Source organism: Aquarana catesbeiana, linkage group LG07 (genome assembly GCF_042186555.1).
Source record: "Aquarana catesbeiana isolate 2022-GZ linkage group LG07, ASM4218655v1, whole genome shotgun sequence".
Taxonomy (NCBI): Eukaryota; Metazoa; Chordata; class Amphibia; order Anura; family Ranidae; genus Aquarana; species Aquarana catesbeiana.
Genome location: NC_133330.1, coordinates 132,418,348 through 132,438,860, shown reverse-complemented (window position 1 = coordinate 132,438,860; position 20,513 = coordinate 132,418,348). Strand labels below are relative to the sequence as shown.

General features: G+C 42.9%; 1 protein-coding gene across 14 annotated transcripts in view; it reads right to left on the bottom strand.

Moving 5' to 3' along the window:
* The window catches only part of NOL8 (nucleolar protein 8), a 602,139-nt gene that overhangs the window by 162,400 nt on the left and 419,226 nt on the right, over positions 1-20,513 (bottom strand). The gene's annotated exons all lie outside the window — the stretch shown is intronic.

The window sequence follows — 20,513 nt, the reverse complement described above, 5'->3', positions numbered from 1 at the left end:
CTTTGTGACTGTTCTTGAATGGCCCAGCCAGAGCCCTGACTTAAACCCAATTGAGCATCTCTGGAGAGACCTAAAAATGGCTGTCCACCAACGTTTACCATCCAACCGGACAGAACTGGAGAGGATCTGCAAGGAGGAACGGCAGAGGATCTCCAAATCCAGGTGTGAAAAACTTGTTGCATCTTTCCCAAAAAGACTCATCGCTGTATTAGATCAAAAGGGTGCTTCTACTAAATACTGAGCAAAGGGTTTGAATACTTAGGACCATGTGATATTTCAGTTTTTCTTTTTTAATAAATCTGCAAAAACGTTAACAATTCTGTGTTTTTCTGTCAATATGGGGTGCTGTGTGTACATTAATGAGGAAAAAAAATTAACTTAAACAATTTTAGCAAATGGCTGCAATATAACACAGGGTGAAAAATTTAAGAGGGTCTGAATACTTTCCGTCCCCACTGTATTATCTGAAAAATGGCCAAGAAATCATAAATTCTGCCAGGGTATGTAAACTTATGAGCACAACCGTATGTGGAAGGGCTATTTTTATACTGGACAGGAGCGTGTTTAGCTCATCAGCTGGCCATCCGGCATAGATACTGGACAATGCTAATTATAACATACACAAATTAGCAGCAGCATATAGAGGGAATTAGAATGAGCTAAAAACATATGCTACACATTCAGAAGACATTGTTAAAACATAAAAGTAAAGAATGGATGAAGTGATGGTCAGGCATACAACAAATCAAAAAAATACAACAGTGAAATAAAAAATAAGAAGAAATAGTAGTAGAAGCAAAAACTAAAAAAAAAAAAAAAAAAAAAAAGGCAAAGCCTATAAGCACATACCAAAAGGCATATACTTATACCATGCTTTAACCACTTGCTTACTGGGCACTTATATCCCCGTTCCTGCCCAAGCCAATTTTCACAGCTGTTGCACTTTGAATGACAATTGCGCGGGCATGCTACCCAGGTGACATTTTTATCATTTTCTTAGCACAAATAGAGCTTTTTTTGGCGTTAATCACTACTGGGTTTTTTTTATTCTTTGCTAAACAAACAAAAAAAAATGGAAATTAAAAAAACAACATGCTTTTTGCAAACAGGTAATTTTTCTCCTTCATTATTGTGCACTGATAGGCTGCACTGATGGCGGTACTGGCGGGCACAGCTTAGCAGTACTGATGGGCACTGGTAGTAGGCACTGGAGGACACTGCTTAGCAGCAATGACTGTTGGTGTGTGGGACCAATAACTCTTTTACATGAGTTGGTAATCATCTTGTTTTTTTACATTCACCCTGTTAGCCTGAGGGAAAAAAAAGCCAATTATCGGCTTCTGTTTACATGACGTAATCAGCCGTTATTGGCTGACAGATGATCACATGGTACACAATCTGTGATCAGCCGAATCCTAAGGACTCTGATCAAGGGCGCTTGGGCAGCGCAAGCAGGTCCTTGTACGCCCTCCTGACAATTTAAGCCTGTGCTGTAGCAGTCTTTCGGCTACAGCACGGGCTTCAAGTGGTTAATGAGCAAAAGTAGATCAAGGAGACTGGTGGACATGGACTTATTATGTATCTCTAGGAAAAGGAAAAATTTACCCCATTAATGATTTCTATAACAGCTCTACAGAATTTGTGGTCTACTGTCTGACATGTTCTTGTGGACTTCTGTATGTTGGTTGTACCATCTGGCCCTTAAGACAACGCATTGGGGAACACTGCAGATTGAAGACGGTGTTGAGAAACACACTGTACCCAGTCATTTACTAGAGGTACATAAGTCCACGTTCAGCCTGCAGGTCTGGATTATTGCGGCTATGCGCAGGAGTCTCCCCAAGGCAGAACGCTTCTCCAGGTTGTGCCAAAGGAAGGCCTTCTAGAGATATACCTTGGATACCCTTTCCCCAGGGGGTTTAAATGAGGGAATTGAAATGAATACCATCCTTTAACGTGTTACTTAACCCAGAACCTGCATTCACTATATCTGGTCTCCCACAGAACATGGAAATGCAAGTATTTATTAAATATAAACTGCTAAATACCTTTTCTCGTCAGCAGTATATAGCAGCCTTGTGACTTGTATCAGTTCCTGGTAAAGCTTGAAGAAGGAGTTTTCATTCTCCCCTGATCCTCTCTCTGGACAGTGCTGACTGGCCCTGTGCTGATCACATGCACTCTCCCAAGAAAAAACAAAAACTCTCTAGCAATACACACCAAACTGAGCATGTGCAGAATGTCCCCTGGCTCTGTATTATCAGGAATTATATTGGGACAGTGGAAGGAGGAGAGGATCAGAGGATACGGGATCACATAGCCTTGATACACAATGCAGGGAAATAACCCCTTAGGTTTCACAGTGAGTATAACAAGCATGTTTTACTGCATATACAGACTGACTTTACTGTTGTGGGTTTAGTAACACATTAAGTATAGATTCTAGGGTTGTAGTATAGAGATTATTCCTCTAGTTAAGTAATGTTATGTAACATATTTAAATCATTTTTATATTATCTGTAGGAATTATAGCTACAGCTGTAGCTCCTTCTTGACTTTCCCTGTACCTACAATCCTGTGACCATATTGGTTAAAATAGCCTTACAATTTTATTAATGTACTCCTATTTTTTGTCTCCTTGACCTAGTTATACTCATTATAACAGGATACAAGTATATGCCTTTTGGTATGTGCTTATAAGCTTTGCTTTAGTTTTTGCTTCTACTACCATTTCTTTTAAATTTTTTATTTCACTGTTGTATTTTCTTATTTGTTGCATGTCTGACCATCAATTCATCCATTTATTACGGTAAAAAGTTTTAGGTGCGCTGTTTCTTTAAATTCAAAAACAAATATCTGATGTAACAAATAAGTTCAAATATTTCACACAATGAAAAAATTGTATACAACAGTGCAAACCCAGAAGGGTTAAGAAAATAAAAAAATGAATGAAAAATTCTGTATGTATAAGATAACGCATATGAATAAATAAAATTAGATACACCACATATAAGAAAAAAAAGATTATAAAGTGCAAATGACCAATATGCGATATACAGTATCTTAATGTGCACTCTTGTAAGCTAAACATGAAAGTCCATCATGTAATATTTTTTCACAAAATGTCCATATAAAATATGCTGTGATAAAGTGCTTATGGAAAATTCCACTCCAAAGTGCTCCAGTGCTCAAGGTGCTCCGTATATTGAAAAATGGCCTCAACAAATGAAATGGATTTCAAATTATAGGGATCAAACAAGCACAAACTCAATCTTCACAGCGGGCTATTTCAATAGCGGGGCACTTCAGGTATGGCAATCAATAAGGTATATCAATGTTGTATATAGAAAGGCTGCCTCTTAGGTTTACAAGCCGCTCCTCACACAGACATAAGTGAAAGGGAGAAAACTCCTAGTATTGTACCGTTTAAGTAGGCTTTATTAAAAGTAGAATTGCGGGGGCATGGCCACGGCATGGAAGAGAGCAGACGTGAGTGAACCGAGCTCAGTCTCACCCGCTCCACACAGCGACACATGAAGCAGCATCCAGCCCGGTGACAAGAGCCAGCCGAGATGCCAGCGCGGAGGAAGCAATCCCCGGAGGATCCCTCGGCTCTGATCCAGCTCTCTGGAGGCATATTTCACCGGTGGAGGCCGGCAGCGTGGGGCCGAATCCAAGTGGTACTGGGTGAGTGTCGCTAGGCCGCACACGCGGCATCCCCGATCCCCCATTCCCTTTACCGCGCCATCCACCTGCATCACCGCCTCCACCCTCACCGGACTCCCAGGGGAGCCCCTTCAGCAGCCCAGGCCGGCATGATGACAGGGGGAACCGCAGCAGTGCCTCCCAAAGGTCGCTTCATAACCACCATATGAACTCTGCCATTCATCTTCCCTCCAGCCCCCCCCCCCGCACATTTCCTGAGCACAAGGGATCACAGATGGCCCTAGGAGGCGGGGACCTGAGGTCCCACATCTTAGCCGCCCTCACCACCTGGGCTGATCTAGAGGGCTTCATGGCCCGGATGGAGAAGGCCTTCAGGAAGGGTATTGAATATCTGCAAGCAGATACAGCTCACATTAGGGGCAGAGTAGAGGCCTTAGAAGCAGCAGTAGAAGACATCAACCCCACCTTACAGGCCCTACAGACAGGCTAAATAAAAATAGGAGTGCAACGCCAAATAAACCAATAATAAAAAAAGTGTATAATGTGTATGATTACAATGTATACAATTTATTTATTTTATTTCAGTTACTTATATAGCGCCATCCATTTACGCAGCGCTTTACAAATACATTGTACATTCACATCAGTTCCTACCCTCAAGGAGCTTACAATCTAAGGTCCCTAACTCGCATTCATACATACTAGGGACAATTTAGACAGGATCCAATTGACCTGCCAGCATGACTTTGGAGTGTGGGAGGAAACTGGAGTACCCGGAGGAAACCCACGCAGGCACAGGGAGAACATGCAAACTCCAGGCAGGTAGTGTCGTGGTTGGGATTCGAACCAGTGACCCTTCTTACTGCTAGGCGAAAGTGATATCCACTAGACCACTGTGCAATAAATCTATAATGTATCATATGTGAACATAATCAAATACATAAACCATCCAGTAAAAAATAGTCCATATGTGATTACTCCATTAACAAAAATATGTGCATTTAAAACACAAAATGTGACAATAAAAAGTTCATTAGTGAAAGTATCCAAACGAAGAAATTCCTAGTACAAAACCCTGGGTTTATGTTTTCCACCACTTGCGCTGCCCGTCACCTTACAATAAACAAGGGAGGCTTACCAGAAAGTCTTCGACCGCCCTTATTCAGGGGGGTCAAATCAGGCTTAGTAGAAACAACAGGAACACTGCTGAGATCTCACAAACTTCCCTCACAGGTGACCGGCTGGCATGAGTGAAGAGCACCTTCCATGGCATGCTCACAGGAGACAAACGCTGTACACCGATGGATAAACACTTACAAGCTTGGCTGCAGTCCCAGCACACATTCCACAGCAGCAGGCTGTGTCCTACAGACACGCTGCACGGTGCAGGATCAATGTATTGACTCTCTGCTTGATCAACCTGATGATGTGGAGAACAGGAGCCTAAGCGTTAATATTCGTATACAAGGCCTAACGGAGGCCACGAGACCCAGAGACATTATCCCTACCCTTCAGGGGATATTTACACAGATCCTGGGTAAAGAGGCACCTGATCGCATAGGATCAGAAAAAGAGAAAGGGCTTAACTGCGCATCAGTAAAAATAATCAAAAAACAAGTAGAAATTACAAAATAAAAAATGAATTATAAAACAAGCTGCGAATTCCTATATGTGACACAAACACACAATGTGGATATTAATAAAACTTTTGACTCGCGCTAGTGACAAATGGGTATAAAAGTGATGAAGCATCGCCTTTAAACTGAGTTCAAATATATGTATGGCCATATAACATAGATAAACATGTGCAATAAAACAATAAGACTAGCAACAAAGCTACGATATAATGTGCAGCAATAAAAATATTTAACGTAAGTCCATATGTGAACACCCGAGTATGATATTAAATCAAGTGAGGGTCCAGTTATATGAAAACAAAAGTGCTTGGGTCCACCACCATATGTACAGTGACTGGCCGCTTACCAGAGACCCATGACCCCCCCGTTACAGAGGGTCTGAGTAAGCTGTTGAATCTTATTACTCTGGACCACCATAAGGCCGAGATGGATAGCTGGGATGGGACATCAGGGACCTTAGTATGGATGGATGGATCCACTAAAAATCTGGCTCTCAGCGGAGTGATGTAACCATATAAAAAGAGAAGAGGGGCTCCAATAGTATAAAATCTTAAGGCTTTATTAAAAACAAGTAAAGTATACACTCACATGTAGATCAAAAATAAGCGTTCTTGGAGAAACAGTCTGTAGCACCGGCCGGATGCTCACAGACAGCCCGTCCTACTGGTATTGCAACATCGGTGGGAGGTGACGCGATAACGTCGCTCAGCCCTACGCGGCATTTCGTAAGCAAATTACGTCTTCCAGGGGCACGGGCGGCGCATTGCATCACCTCCCTAAATAGTAAAAGGAAAAAAACAAGCCTCATTCTGGGTTCCCCCGCATCAGCGGACTTCTGCATTGGCCTGAATCGCAAACACGAATAATTCATCTGCGCGTGCACACCCTTGATCCCAGTCTAGCATTACGTGCTGCTACATCAGACGGCTCATCTAGTGAGCCCAAAACGAAAGCTGTAACCTCTCGGATGCACATGGGCACCTGTGGGCCGTATGGATCTAATGGGGCTCGCAGAATCTAAACACTGATGGAATATCTACCAAAAATTGTGCAGTATGCCTTGTCTTGTCAAAGTGATGTACGCCCAAACTTAGAACGGATGTGTTACATCTGAACAGGGGCAAATACAACAAAAACAGAGATATAAAAATTGACAACCTGACATGAGCCGTGACACACAACAAAAAGAATCAAAAATTGAGTCTAAAGGAGAATCAAAAGGAGAAAGCCCCTAGTGGCCATCCTGATAATTACAAACAAAATTGTAATATAAAGTGTGTATATATGTTAATATGGGTGAACCCAGAAAAAATAAATATTAATTGAGTGCAACCTAAATAAAAATCATAATCAAATATGGATAAAGCTTCACAAAATTTTACAAAAAATTATATTTTCAAAAGGGTCACACTGAGAATATAAAAACTATATAAAAAAAAGTATATAAAAAATTGTACAAAATCTTTTTATAAAAAAAATCATACAAAATTATCCATAAAATTATTATACATAAAATTATGAAAAATGTATGAATTACATAAAGATACACTCCCAAAATAGTGCATCTACATGTAGTCCATAATCACATTAGATCCCAAGGGCATGTGCAATAATATACAGTCTTCATAGAAGATATTGAATCTGCGTGTGACCATCCAGCAAAAATGCCAAAAGAGGTGTAGATTAAATATGGTTAGAATGGACTAACACCTAAAAAGGCCCAAGAGAAGCTGACTGGGAACAGTAAAGGCCACGTATAGTGAGTATACAGGGAAAAAAACCCCGGAAAAAAAAAGGAAAAAAAAAAGGGGGAAAAACAGGGAAAAAAAAAAAAAAAAAAAAACAGGAGAAAAAGGGGCCAACCTTTCCCACATATTCCTTGTTTCAAACTTGTCTACAAAAATGCTCGGTGGTCCGGATGTATAGGGACTCAGAATAGTGGCTTTCACAATGGATTCCTTTAATTGGTATATTCTCAGCGTATACATAATACTAATAACATATTAAAAAAAGAGGGAGGAAGGGAAAGGGGTTACTAACTGAATAAGTGTGGAATCAAAGACAAAACAGACAACTACATTAGGCATTGTTGATGAAGGCATTCACATCTGTATCGACATTCATGCCAAATCGCACATTTTTTTTTTTTTTTTCAGCCACTTCAGTTAACTTAATGCGGAGACAGCTTTCAGTTTGGTACTCATGTATGTCTCTTACCCAGTCACATCATTGTGGCCTTTCAAACTTTCCTTCTTTTACTTTATGCATTCCATATTTAAATAATTACAATAATACAAAAGTATAACACATAAGACACCCAATTTATACATCAAGGCCAACCGGCCGCATAATCTCTTATTATTACTACAATACGTGTTCATATATTATTACTATTCTATCTAATGCGCCATTCCCCCCCCCCCCCCATCGGGCCCGCATAATTCCAAGGCACACCCTATATTTGGCTACTGTTCTTTTTCGTTGCTCTCTCTTGATTTCGAAACTCTAAGCCATGCCCAACACGACATCTCTATCTGGGTAGAAAGAGGATTACTCTCGGCACTAAAATAGCACAGGTAAAGAGCACGGCATTGCTTGGACCCACAGGTTCCATAATTTCGCAAATGTATTATAGTTACCTGATCTAGTCAAATCGCACATTTTTAATCTGTAAATCCAGGACATCTAACTTAGAGATCTCCCTGATTAGTGAACTGCCTCGCCAATGTGGTCTATACTTGTCAATGCCTACATATAATGTGTTGGAGGGATCTCTTCTGTGAACCTGATCGTAATGTCTAGAAACAGGATGTTTATCGTATCCTCTCCTTATATTCCCTATGTGTTCGTTCAGGTGGACACGTAGGGCCCTTTTGGTCCTCCCTATATACTGGAGCCCACAAGGGCATTGTAGGAGATAGACCACCCCTTCAGAACTGCAAGTAATGTGGCGACCGGACTCCAAGATGGACGCGTAATCCAGGAGCTCCGCTCGCACACCGGAGATAATCCTTCACCATCAGAGCCCACCAGCACCACCCGCAGCCCCAAACACTGACATCCAGACGCCAAATCCCCGCGGAGCACGACGAGGATGCCACGGCACTGAAAAACCCCACAGCAGCCGCAGAAGATGACGAGCTTCTATGCCTCGCGCGGGCCTCAACAAAATGGCTGACAGGCCGGACCAGGGACCCGGACGGAACGGTGGAGCGGGGACATCAGCGGTTCCCTCCTGCCTGAACAACCCTCCCAGTACACAATCCTCGGGCCCATCTACCCCCACAACCCGAAGCCCAGCCAAATTGCGGCAACGGAGGGACTCGCCGGTCAGACCACAGGCCGATCCGGCCATGGAGGTAAGCGGGCCTCCCAATACTACAGGCCAGAGCGATCAGGGCCAAATCCCATTAAAGATTTCCCCACAGCAGATAGACCAGTATCAGATACCTTAATGAAGGACATGCTGCTGTCCCTGCGCTCCTCATTACAGGCAGATATGATGAGAGGAATTACTGAGTGCCAGAGGGAAGTGCAGACGCTAGGCCGCAGAGTGAACCAGGTGGAACACAAGATGGAGGAATATACCTCATCTTACAATGTTATGGTAGAAGCGCACACAGCACAAGGGGAGGACATTTCATGGCTAAAAGATAAAATTGCTGACCTCGAGGACAGATCCAGGAGGAACAACCTCAAACTGAGGGGTGTTCCAGAATCTGTCCCCCCTTCTCAGCTTCTGCAATACGCTCAGACCCTATTTTCCACCTTAATACCTGAAGCAACTGCATTAGATCTTCTACTAGACAGGATCCACAGGGTACCAAAACCGTCCTTCCTCCCTGATGACACACCAAGAGATGTCTTAATGAGAATACACTATTACCATATAAAAGATCGCATTCTGCAAGTCTCCCGCAAACAGGAAAACATTCCACAACAGTATGCCGCCATCAGAGTACTGCCTGACTTGTCCAGACACACTCTTCAACGCCGCAGAAATTTGTTAACCGTCACAAAAGCCCTGAGAATCCACAACATTTTACATAAATGGAAGTACCCTGTTACCTTATCGATCACTCACAATGGTCAAACAGTCTTGGTGTCCACCAAGAAGAGGGACTTAAGGCTCTACGGAATTGGGGAATAATATCTGACCAGCCAGCACAACATGTGACTCCTCAGGGACCGATCCCTATACAGTGTGAGTGGCAAATCGTCTCCCACAAGCGTTCAACCAAAAAAAGCAATGGTGGAAGCTCATAACACTCCACACAGTTACAAATCAGTTTATCTCCAGGGAAGAGCTTAGGCTTAACTATTTCCTACACCCCAGTCAACCAGTAGCAGTTACACCTGCACAGGGATCAATTAATGGATCCATTTCTTATCAAACCCCTGTTAACTTTCTTTTTTTTTTCCTTGCTCTCTGTACCCTTTGTTTTTGGATATACACAGTTTCATCTACGAAAGAACCGGACCAACTAAGACGCATGAAGAAATGAAAAGACTTACCTCCAATCACAAATCCACAAGGATCTACCAACCAACCGGGCGCAGTGAGTACTTCTACCACATCACCCCACAAAACCACACGTACCCACACGTACCCTTCACAATGACGATAACATGCCTTTCAATTAATACCCGGGGACTAAACCACCCAGCTAAACGATTCTCCTTGTGGAAGGAAGCCAGCACATTCTTTGTGTCCAGGAAACACACTTCCAGTTAAATAATGCTCCTCAATGTAAGCATAAAAACTTCCCAATCATTTATATGGCCAACACACCAAATAGTAAAAAAGGAGGTGTCCTATTAGCTTTCAAGGACTCGCTATCCATACAACCTAAGGATGTCCTCACCGATGCAGGAGGCAGGTATATCATCTTCACAGGTGACATCAATTCCAAACCATATACCGTGATCACACTGTATGCCCCGAATACACACCAAATCAGATTCATCAAAAAGTCCTACACAAAGCTAATTCCATGAAATATGGGAACCTATTAATATGCGGGGACTTCAACATAACCCCAGATCCGACGCTGGACACGTCCTCAGGACAGTCAAAAGGAACCCTATCCCTTCAGTCCACACTCCACCAAGAGGAGCTTTACGATATATGGAGGTGCTTCCATGCCACGGAAAGAGACTATACCTTTTTTTTCAACAGGCACTCTTCTTAGTCAAGAATAGACATGTTTCTAACAGATAAATGGCTCCTACAAAATGTGAACATGACAAAAATACATGAAATAACGTGGTCTGACCACGCGGCCATTTCTATGTCTATTGCAGAGAGGGGAGTCTCCTCCTCACCACCCATCTGGCGTTGTAATACCAGACTTTTCCAAGACAATAACTATCACAAAACAATTTCCCAGCATTTAAAAAATTTCTTCTCCGAAAATGAAGAATCAGTGAGAGATCCATTTACTGTATGGAGCGCTCATAAAGCCTTTATGAGAGGTATCCTGATACAACTAGGAGCTAGACAAAAGAAGAGGCAAACTCAGCAGCTGAATAAAATTATAGCAGACATACATTTTATAGAAAATCAAAACAAAACATCTCCATCTACAGCACTTATCGACAAACTCAACTCTCTTAGAGAACAACTTAGAACACTCCTAACACAACAATATGACAAACACCAGAAATACTTACGGCAAAACTACTATGTCAATGCTAACAGAGCAGGTAAATACCTAGCGAATAGATTAAAAGCTGCTCGCACCAGAACTAGAATAGCATACTGTCAAAACCCCACGCTACCACATAGAATCACGAACCCACAAGAAATAGCAAATCAATTCGCATCATACTACAGCTCATTGTATAATTTACACAAAGATGTTACCACACCACAACCATCTATAGATAAAATAAATTCTTTTTTGGAGCACATAAACCTTCCAGCCCTCTCTGACAATCAATTAGAATATCTGAGTGCCCCGATTACAAACAGAGAAATTGAAATGACGATACATTCACTTCCAAATGGGAAATCCCCCGGCCCAGACGGATTCTCCAATGAATATTTCAAAGTGTTCACCAATATTCTATCTCCACATATGACAAAAATTTTTAACAAAGCTGCTGAGGTTGCCTCTTTCCCACAGCAAATGCTGCAGGCACATATTGTGACTTTACCAAAACCGGGTAAAGAACCTACCACACCAGCTAACTTCAGACCTATATCACTGCTGAACTCTGATACAAAAGTCTACGCGAAACTACTAGCCAAACAACTAACGCATATTTTACCTAATCTTATTAAAAGAGACCAGATGGGTTTCTTGAGGGGGAGACAAACTTCGGACGCCACTAGGAGGATTATTAATGTGATAAACTATGCTGAAAAGACTCAAACTCCTTCTCTGCTGCTATCCATTGACGCAGAGAAGGCGTTCGATAGGGTCCACTGGACCTATATGGAACAAACATTGATAAAATATGGATTTAAAGGCCCAATTTTGCAAGCTATTATGGCATTATACTCTTGCCCATCAGCAAGGGTGTACTCTGCGGGGTTTCTATCCGCAACTTTTCATATAAATAATGGAACCCGACAGGGGTGCCCCCTATCTCCTGCAATTTTCAATTTGATGATAGAGCCGTTGGCAGAATCCATAAGAACACATCCTCTGATAACAGGCTTCCAGTTTGGGTCAACAAAACACACCATTAACCTATTCGCAGACGATGTGATCCTACTACTCACTAATCCCTCCATATCCTTAATACAGGCTCATAAAATCCTTATTACCTTTGGGGAAATATCCTACTATAAAGTCAACTTTACCAAATCACTGATTTTAGACATGGGTATCCCAACAAAAATTCGTAATTCACTACAAGTAAAATTACCATATATGTGGAGTAAAGGAAATATCACATATTTGGGGATCACTCTCACGAACAAAATATCAACAATGATAAAAGCCAACGTATTACCACTGATTACCAAACTGGAAGCCCAAACCAAAAACATGTCAAACAATGAAGTATCTTGGTTAGGCAGAATTACAGCTTACAAAATGATGCTATTGCCACAAATACTATACATATTCCGCTCCCTACCACTGAACATCCCTAAACACTTAATAAAAAACATAGCGAATATTGCTTGGAAATATATATGGAAAGGGAAAAAAGCTAGAGGTTCGCGAAATAATCTCACATCACATAAACAAGCGGGCGGAGCAGGCTTAGTGGACATACATGATTACTATTGGGCAGTACACCTAGACCAAATCAAACACTGGTTTCAAACAACTGACACACCATTATGGGTGGACATTGAAAGAGCGACAGCACCACTGAATAATTTACCCCTACTACTCATAATAGACGGGTGGATACCATGGGACAAAAAAAAATTGTCTCCTACTACGCAAATCTCATTGAAAGCGTGGCGATTTATACGGGAACAAACATGGAAGAACAAAGACGACACACAGTATAACATACCCTTATCGTTCTTAGAAACAAAAATCCCAATGCGAACGGTCAAAGACCTGATAAGTAAGGGCATACTACACATATCAGACTTATATCATGGCACAAATCCTAAATCTGTGGAACAACTTATGACACAATATTACCTCCCAAAGAACACACAGTTTACATGCTTAAGAATTGTAAACTTCATTAAATCTAAGCCCACACCAACCATGTACCTTCCGAGTAATATTTGGCAATTTTACTCTACAGATAAACAACATACAAAAGGCATATCTTTCTTCTACAACATCACCAAAGATAAACTCAAGTTTACAAAAACGACTGCAATGAAAAAATGGGAGGAAGAACTAGGTATATCAGCCTCAGATGAACAATGGCGGCAAGCCTTTAGAGAAATACACAAATCCTCCCATTGCATCAAACATTGGGAATTAACTATCAAATTAGCTAACAGATGGTACTACACTCCATACAGAATTGCGAAATTCTTCCCAGGAACATCCCCACATTGCTGGAGAGCCTGTGGACATGTAGGTAACCTACTACACATGCTTTGGTATTGTCCTGCTGTTAAATGCGTTTGGAACCAAGTGTTTAGATTGATTTCCACGATCACGGGAGTATTATCTCAACCAGACCCGGCGCTGGCAATATTACATTTGAACATAGAAAAATTTCAAGTAGAGTTTAGACCAATCATAACACATATACTGTTGGAAACACGCTTAATGATATTAAGAAATTGGAAAACCACTAACGCCATTAACCTATCAGACATAACCAAAGCAGTTCATAGAAATGACACCTTCGAGCGTCTCTTAGCAATAAACTCTTTACAATGCAAAAAAGTACTAGTTACTTACCGGTAACTGTCTTTCTGGGAAATCTTCCAGGACGGCACACCTGAGAGATGAGAGGCTCCTCCCCACAGGAAACACAATCAATCAACAGCTGTTTTAAGTCCACACCCTTCCCCCTGATCCTCAGTTTGTAGAGAAGTAACTCCTGAACCTGGTTCACAAGGGAAATCATTCCTCATAGGCACTCACCTTCTAGTGTTCTAAAATTTTCCCTCCTCCAACGGGTGGGAAGTAGGCCTGCCGTCCTGGAAGATTTCCCAGAAAGACAGTTACCGGTAAGTAACTAGTACTTTTCTCAAGTCATCTTCCAGGACGGCACACCTGAGAGAATAATCAAGTACCTCAGGCCTACCTTAGGGTGGGACCACTGCAAGACTCTTGGCGAACCTCGGTTCTGCAGAAAGCTTTACCTTTACTCCACATGCTTAATGAAGGTATCATAGCTGGATCATGCGGCTGATCTGCCGGTCTACTCCACCGGTGTCCCTGCCTTCTCTGTTTCGGATGCAGGATCTAGGTGGAGTGGGCTCTTAAAGATGGAATCAGAAAACATGTTAAACTTGTAGGTTATCAATGTTGTCTGTCACACATCTACCAACAATGGCCTATTCTGCCTATAGGTGCTGTTTAGAACCACTAAAAAGATTAATCGGAGACCTGTGTTGTAAGACAAGGACACTACATTGATCCATAAGGGGGCCTGTCTTAACACAACCCTGTCCAGGGAAATAAAACTGCCAAAAAAAGGGGGGCCCCTGACAGACAACCCCTTTTTGTTCATTTTTAGCTTTACGTCAAAGACTGAAGGGAAACCTACTTAAGGGAAATAGATTAACAAAAACTTAATCCCTGGGTTTAAGGCATGCCCAATCTATAGTTTTACTTACGCCTGAGAGCCTACTCAGGAGATTAACATCTATAGCAGGAGAAGAACACTCATATTGCTACATCTAGTCTTGCTAGAAGGGCAAAATGAAGGCCATGCACCGAGCTGTAACCTATTTAGTCGGGTATACATGTTTATACTTCATCTTCAGGCCATAAAACTCCTCTGAACCGAACTTCCTAAGTTCTTATTAAACAGGGCGATTCATTATCGCCTTCCTCCAGTGACCCATAACTCTACTGGGCTTCAACCCTAGGAAATGGCTCTGGCATCCCTGAATGTAAGGGGTCGAGGCTTTCTGACATGTGACATCTGCACCAGAACTCCTGGCCCTTTCACGGAAGAGAAGGCTGAAATACAAAAAGGTGATACATGTATTATTAATATCACAAATAAAAAAATCATAGATTGTGGACATAGCACAATAGATTTAGACAGAAAGGACACAAGCATAGACATCAATGTTGTGTATCTGAGTGTGACTAGCTAAACCAAAATATCAAATATGGGAAGATACCCAAATCTGAACCTCACAGTCTGGTTTTCTGATGTGCGGCCAATATGTAAGCATTAAGACACAAACACACCTTAAATGCTGCACATTTCTGAAGTGCAGCTAGCTAGGTCATAACTGGTAAATACAGAAAGGACGGGAACCCCCTTTTACAGTGGCATTTTACTGATGTACAGCAAAACAAGGCTATAAAGAGAAGACAGAAAGACCCAAACTTCTATGTTGCGTATTTATGACGAACCACCAAGTACAGTTATAAGACAATCCTTCCTGTTATGCAGTTCTGTAGTGCAGTTACATAGAACCAACAGAGAAAGAACACAAGCAACCTACAGCATTGTGTTTTTCTGAAGTGCCATAAGGTAAGGCAATATGAAACAGAAAGCACCAACAAGCTTCAATGTTGAGTACTTCTGCTGTGCAGCCACATAAAAACAAACAACAGACAGCCTTTACAGCTGCGATCTTTCTGGTCTACTGCAAAATAAGGCAATAACTCCACAATGAGTATTCCTGCAGCATTGCAAAACCTGAACCAGAAGGGACAGATAAGCTTAGGGTTCCCACACCCGTGCGACCCAACCTGCCACTTGGGACTGCAAGACGCATGAGAAGTCATACTATGGCTTCCAAAGGGTATCATTCGTGACTGTGCGACTCCAGGTCGCAGCGTATCCAGCAGTCCCTGCTTACGGAACCACAGACCTCAAGATTACACAGGTCGCAGGAAAAGCAGTTTTCGGGTCGAACAAACAAGGGGTCCCCATGCTGTGGCTCCCTGGAGGAGTGCAGCCAACAACCCCCTACTGTGTATACCTAAGAAACAGCAAGGAAGATCAATGAGAAACACCACTTACTGCTGTGCCTTTCTGATATACGGACGATAAGTCAGTAAATATAGGACATACAGGACACAAACAATGTTCAATCTTTGTGTATGTCTGATGTGTAGCATATACCAATACTGAGCAGAGATGTCATTACCCTCAATGTGTCTCCCTGCTGAGCAGCAAAAACAAATCAGAAAAAGACAAACAACCTTCACTGTTGTGTCCTTTCTGATATGCAGCCAATAAGGCAGTAAACCTTCAATTTTGTATGTGTCTGATGTGCAACAACAATCTTGAATAGAGATAGCACATCCATATTCAAGTGATTTGGCATGTGACTCAACATGTCAAATCGCATGCCTAAAATTGGCAGCCATTGCCGTTAATAGCACTGTCTGAATCAGCCCGGGCCACTTTGTGGTGCTGCCCTGATTACCAATGGCAGTATGTGTACTACCCCTGGCACAGGTTCAATTTTGTATTTTCCAACAAAATCAGGACCATCCGTCATCACTGCTGCCTTTCTGATAAGCAACCAATAAGGCAGTGATACAGTACCCACAGACAAACCTCAATCTTGTATATGTCTGATGTGCAATAATATAACAGTTCTGAATAGAGATAGCACATCCATATTGAAGTGATTTGGCATGCAACTCAACATGTCAAAGTCGCATGCCTAAAATCGGTAGCCATTGCTGTTAATAGCGCTGTCTGAATCAGCACGTCACTTTGTGGTGCTGCACCGATTACCAATGGCAGTATGTGTACTACCCATGGCACAGGTTCAATTTGTATTTTCCAACAAAATCAGGACCATCCATCTTCACTGCTACCTTTCTGATAAGCAACCAATAAGGCAGTAATACAGGACCCACAGACAAACTTCTATCGTGTATATCTCTAATGTGCAACAATCTAACAATTCTGAATAGAGATAGCACATCCATATTGAAGCGATTTGGCATGCGACTCACATGTCAAATCGCATGCCTAAAATCGGCAGCTATTGCCGTTAATAGCACTGTCTGAATCAGCACGACGCCACCTTGTGGTGCTGTACCGATTACCAAAGGCAGTATATGTACTACCCCTGCCATCAATCTTTCCTGCTGCCTTTCTGATAAGCAACCAATAAGGCAGTAATACAGGACACAAAAACCCCACAAAACAGACCCCAATCTTGTGTAGGTCTGATGTGCAGCAATATAACAATTATGAGCAGAAATGTCATCACCAGACTCAATGATGTGCGTTTCTGGCGTGCGGCACAAAACCAGAAAGTACAGACCACCTTCCCTGTTGTATTTTCTGATCTGTAGCCAAACAAAGCAGTACCTTTAGTATATAAAGGACACCCAACAAGCTTCAGCAGAGAGGTCACAAATCTCAATGTGTACTTTAGTTGTGCCACCAAACACAAACCTTCACTACTGAGGTCTACTGGTGAGCAGCCAAGAAGGAGTCATGGTGTATCCCTTTATGAAATAACCAAACAGGAGCAAATTATTTCATAGGCATAGCCTGGGCTGTAGATACTAATCCTTCACCACCAGTGAAGGAACCAATCCTAAAATGGTTGGACACCTTACTATAGTAGCTGTTGTCCTACCTTACCTCCGTAGATTGAGCAAACGCTAGCCAGCTCATACACGGGTGGGGCTGATCAGTAAGTCTCAATGAGCCCAGCCCTAGAGACCAATATAAGACCTCTAAAAAGGGTGGTTACCAATTTAGCCTGGAGGTAAATAGCCACCTGCAGCCCTTAAAGAAGCAATCATATAGCCATCTAGCTCTTGCATATGTTTGCACAGAAAATCCTTAATCAAAGGATATAGGAAAAACGATTTATGGTAAATCGCTTTTAGATCTGTCACTGAGTGGACTGTAGCCCAAACCAACAAAAAGGTTTTTCTTACCCCCTGCATTAAAATATAACCACAATGTAAGAGTGGAGTGGGAGGTTGGAGCTTATGAAAAGTTACCCATAGCAAGCAACCCCCAAAAGGAGGATCTGTCACAAGGGAACCCCTACTGTGCCACACAGAAGCTTGGTCCCTGCCACATTGTTGAAAGTTAGGTCAGCTTTTAAGCATCTTGGAGCAACTTTAAGCAGATTCCTAGCAGCTGGGCTAATAGGGCCAGATAACCTAGTGCACCTGCTGAGCAAGGGAGCTTACTCCTGAATCCTTCAACCATTGCACCATTAATAACTTGTTCAGTGGTATACCTGGCCAGTAAGGAACTCTTTGTTCTACCAGGTCACCCTCTTTGCTGTATTCACCCCTACTAATGTACCACAACTGGGTATGTAGGGAGAGGCTGGCAACCTACTGTTGTGATAACCACAGTGTCTCTGCTATAAGAGGAAGCTGTGGCTGGCGGTTTTTAGCAGTAGCTTCTGGGCTATTTTGTTATGCAGACCCCAGGTCCTGCACTGCACCACTCAGTAAATACAGGTGGAAGGGGAAAAAATGCCTTACCTACCTCTTTCCCATCTGAGGTGGTTTAGGCACACTCGCTCCTCTGCACCACTTGTCCACCATACAGCATCTCTGATGTAGGAGGGAGCTGTGGCTGGTGTATTTAGCAAAAGCTTCTGGGCTATTTGAATCCAGACCCCAGGGGAGATTATCTCAAATGCCCAGAAACCGTCTGGCTGGGATTGGGGATTTTTGACTCACCGTTGTCGTCTTCCCCTTTTTCCACAGCCACCGGGCTTGCTTTTCCATCCTTATGGTCCACACGCAAGGAGGATAGCCGCCAAAGTGCCCCCCCCCCTCCAACTGCTGTCCCTTTAGGGAGCTGCAAGGTTAGGCTGTGTCCTGCACTGTCCAGTCAGTATATACACATGGGGGGGGGGGGGAAATGCCGTACGTTCCTCATTCCCATGAGGTGGTTTAGGCAGACATTCACCATAGTAAACTGGTGCCTCCTCGAAAGGAGGATGTGGGCGCCTGCTCCTGCTGACTCTCAGCCTTCCCTTCTGGGTAAGAACGCGGGTCGTTCAGGCGGTGCCCTCTCCAGCAGCCCACGCGAGCTACCAGGGACCCAGGAGTCAGGGGATACGATCCCCCTGGAAAGAACCGACGGCCAGCACCCCCGTCTGAAAGGACTTCCGGACAGGTAAGGGGGGGGGAGACAGGCCCCTGAAGTTCTGGGGACACCACTGTACCCAGGGGCCTTCAGCTCTCAGGGGGGCTCTTCCAGTTTCTGCTGCCCCCCCTGAGGAAAGGATAGGGGAACCCCCCGGGAAGGATAAATATATCCCGCCAGACCCAGAGGCTTCCCAGGCATTTGGTCCGGCTCCCAGGGGGAGACCACCAGCCCCAGGCTTCGGTCATTTGGAAAAAAACAAACAGTTTCGCCGTGTAGGGAGAAACACAATCAAAAACTGAGGATCAGGGGGAAGGGTGTGGACTTAAAACAGCTGTTGATTGATTGTGTTTCCTGTGGGGAGGAGCCTCATCTCTCAGGTGTGCCGTCCTGGAAGATGACTTGAGAAAATTTGACAAACAATGGTCGGTATGGTCCAAAAGCTAAGGTTCCTATCAATGTTTCTGTCACTAGTAATGTTTCTATTAACGTTTGACTAATGAAGATAAGATAAACACAACGCATAGTGAAATACTCTACTTATCACAAATGTCTCTATGCTATGTGGCTAACTAAGTGATAATTTCTGAGAAGGTATATAACCTGATTGTATATAACCTGAATGTGTATATCAATCCTTTCCCTTTCTTGTGCCTTCCTTTTATGTTATGTAAAATATTCCTTTCTAAAAATTTCAATAAAAACTATTGATTAAAAAAAAGAACTGCAAGTAATAAATGGTTCAATTTCGTATGAACGCATGGTGCTGGTGGATGTAAATGTCGTGATCCGTCTTGATCTATTAACGTTAAGGGAGCACACCTGGCATTTACCGCACCTGTAAAACCCAATCAAATTTTGAAGAAAGGGTCTGCTCTGCCGTGGGGGATCCTGGACCGAAGGAGCTATTTTACTCCCTAGGGAGGCCACTCCCTTAAATACCACTCTAGGTCTCGATGGTAGAATGGTACTGAGGGTTGGGTCACTGCCCAAAACATGCCAGTGCTTCTGCATTAGTTGTCTGATCACACGGTGTTGCACCGAATAGGTGGTGATAAATGGCACGGCATCAGAAGCCTTGGCCCCAGGTTTGGGGGCATCAGACAGGAGTACAGCCCTGTCCCTTGCTGATTTAACAGCCCGAGAGAGGGAAATCCGGTCATATCCCTTTTCCAAAAATCTCTCTGTCAAGATACATGCTTGATGGTCAAAAGTATCTACATCTGAACAATTGCGTCTAAGGCGCAAAAATTGACCTTGAGGGATGGCCTTGAGCCAATGTCCCATCCCAGCTATCCATCTCGGCCTTATGGTGGTCCGGAGTAATAAGATTCAACAGCTTACTCAGACCCTCTGCAACGGGGGGTCATGGGTCTCTGGTAAGCGGCCAGTCACTCTACATATGGTGGTGGACCCAAGCACTTGTGTTTTCATACAACTGGACCTTCACTTGATTTAATATCATACTCGGGTGTTCTCATATGGACTAACGTTAAATATTTTTATTGCTGCACATTATATCAAAGCTTTGATGCTAGTCTTATTGTTTTA